At 36.9% G+C, this 2923-nt stretch overlaps 1 long non-coding RNA gene across 2 annotated transcripts; it reads left to right on the plus strand.

The window, feature by feature from the left end:
• The first annotated feature begins 844 nt into the window (after positions 1 to 844).
• On the plus strand, positions 845 to 2300 carry LOC103098751 (uncharacterized). 2 transcript variants are annotated; one of them, XR_001623694.2, is made up of 3 exons: positions 845 to 969; positions 1122 to 1220; positions 1860 to 2300. It is a non-coding gene; the product is annotated as an uncharacterized LOC103098751 (long non-coding RNA). The 2 variants fall into 2 exon arrangements; XR_470503.3 differs by having other exon boundaries at positions 1122 to 2300.
• Positions 2301 to 2923: the final 623 nt, after the last annotated feature.

The following is a 2923-nucleotide window of genomic DNA, read 5'->3' on the forward strand; positions in this document are numbered from 1 at the left end:
AATCATTTAGCCTATCAAGATCCTTGAAAATTCTATCACTTAACAAATAGCAATCTCTTCCACATGTATTTAATCTGCAATTTTGATGTCTGCCATATTAAACCTTCTTCACAAAACTTAATTAAAATGTTGAATAAGTGCAAGGTAACAAGAGACAAATGAGGCACTTCACTAAAGATACTTTATCTGCTCCACATTGACATAGACCTGCTAACAATTATTTATAGTCACTCTATTCATTCCAAATCCACTCTTCCATTTTTTATATCTTACTCAGAAAGATGAGTCATATGAGACACCTTATCAAACATTATTAAATATTTTCATCAAATTCCAGATGCTTCGTATGCCCATGGCATTTCTCTGATCTATAGTCTATTTATGTGCTCAAAAATGGAAAGGAGGTTAATTTGGGCAAGATTATTCTCGAAGAAATTGTGCTGGCTTTGAATGATCAACAAAATTCTTTCATTTGCCTTTTGTCTCTCTTTGTTGAACTCAGTCTCAGCTTTGGTCTGCCTTGTCCTTTCCCTTCCCCTATATATACACATTGAAAGTCAAAAATCCCTTGAATAAAAAATCTTGAATTTCACTAGGAATTGGTGAATTCGCTGGCTGGAGAGGTGAAGTCTACTTCATTAGTTTATAGTCTGACATCTCCGTTTTCTGCCTAATATGGCATAAGGAAATTGCATTGGACCCTAATAAGGTCAAATTTGAATTTGTCCTTTATGATGCAGGAGTAAGGACTACTAGTAGAAAGTGTCACCATGGAGACCAAAATGAAATGTCACAAAGGAAATTGCCTCATGAGGCCTGGGTGGGGCTTTGGGGGGAGGGTATAAATAGCCAAGAGCTCACAGCTGAGATAGATGGAGAGGTAAGAGCAGCAGGAGCAGCTGCAATAATGAGCCTTATCCATGAGAGCCTCAAAGCTGAGTGGTCAAGGAAACATTGTTGGAAACACAGGTCCAAAACTTTTTCTTCCTTTTTGATAGTGACACTTCAGATCCCAATTTTTTCTGGGTGTGTTGGTTTACTGATACAATTGGTTCCTCGCGTTAGAGGATGATGGTGATTGAGACTCTTTTCCTCTCTCTCTCTTGCTTCTCTTTCTCCAGCTTTTGTGTGCTTGGCTTAGTGATGCAGGTCCTGAGAAAGTGAGTGACTGAGCATGGATTGGGATATGTGAAGTCAAGTGAATCTAATTTGATTCACAAGTGAGTATCTAATGGGAAGTGAGTTCAAAATGACTTTTATTCAGTGACAGCAACTTTAAATGTCTATACAACTGATCTTCAAGGTCGTTTATTACCCCAGGGATGTGTGAAGTTGCTGTAATCAGAATCTAATGGAATTAGGTGCATGTGTCAATTGGGCATGGACTTAAAATAACTTTTTTCCACCCAGTTGACAGCACCTTTTAATGTCCATACAACTGACTTTCATGGTCATTTAAAAACATGTCTTAGTAGCAAATATTTGCTTATTTTGTGCCAATCATGATGGCTAATATAAAATTGACTATGCATTGGAAAATGCTTGGCATATCAAAAGCTTTAATATAAAGCCAGAGAAGTCAAAGCAAATGGGATATATTGTAATGGGTTAAAATACCATGTATGCTGTCAAAGGGACTTTATATTTACTTGTCCTCTGTGCTCCCCATTATTCTAGATTTAAAATGGGGATATTAGAACTTCCCTTTTGATTGGTTGTTGTGGAGACCATGAATGCCTGATTTTGTTAGAAATGGATGGGTTTGAAATTTGTGCTTTATATTTAGTTAGTGGTGTGGTATTCACTTTTCCATGGTGGGAGGGCAGGGGGATATATATTAATTGTCTTTACTTTTCCAGGATGACTGAATTCTAGTGCTCCACAAACAGGAAGGAAAAGTGAATTTGTAAAACAAGTACACTTTTGAGTTGACCCCGTATTTTCCTAATCTGCCCTATCCCCATACTCATTCTCATTTTCATCCTTTCCTGATTGTCCAAGCTTTTTCACACTACTTCTAACTTCAACTAAACTAGTGAATAGACTGCACCACTAAAATGAAATTTTTTTTAGTAAAACAACATTTAAAAGGACACAAGGTGTCTGCAATGAGGAAAAGGGGGCACATCCCAATCCCACGCCAGAACATTTCTTCAATATGAACTACTTTTTGACAAGGACTAATCCAGAAGAAATTGGCTACCCCAGATGATGAAAAGGCACTCCTCTGGACACCACTGAGCATCAAAATGATTCTTGACTTTTGTATATTTCTATAAATGTGAAAAATGGCACACAAAGTTCTCATTGTCCTTTTTTTAGCATTACTTTTTATACTTGTCTTTGATCCTAAAAGCCCTGATTAAGTCCTGATCCTTGACAATGTTGGCCTGAGGGATCCCTTGGCAAGTTACACTTGGTGGTTCTTGGCAACTCTTCCTCCACATCATGACTTGTATATTGGTTAAGATTATTAATGAACCAAATTCATTCCCTTTCTTAATGAACACAAAATTATAATTCCGACTAACAAAAAAATTACTAATTCAGATCTTGTTGAGATGATTTCTTAAAAATATTTGAATATTTTTCCATGGTTACACATCCATGATTCATGATTTTCTCTACCTCTCCATTTTCCTCCCCCCTACTGGAGCTGAGAAGAAATTCCACTGGGTTATATAATGTATTATTATATAGCTCAACATGTGTTTCCATATTCATATTTGTAATAAAGTAAAAACCCCCAATCAATACCCATAATTAAAGGGAATTGTAGGGATTGAAGAAGTACAGGGGATAAGGAGTTTTGTAAATTGAAGGGATAGAAGGATATGGATGCTGGTGAGGTAAAAGGAGATCAGATACCCCTGCTGAGTCTTTGAAAATTGGGGTTCCTGAGATATGAACCACCTATGCGGGG

The sequence above is a fragment of the Monodelphis domestica genome, chromosome 7, assembly GCF_027887165.1.
Source record: "Monodelphis domestica isolate mMonDom1 chromosome 7, mMonDom1.pri, whole genome shotgun sequence".
Taxonomy (NCBI): domain Eukaryota; kingdom Metazoa; phylum Chordata; class Mammalia; order Didelphimorphia; family Didelphidae; genus Monodelphis; species Monodelphis domestica.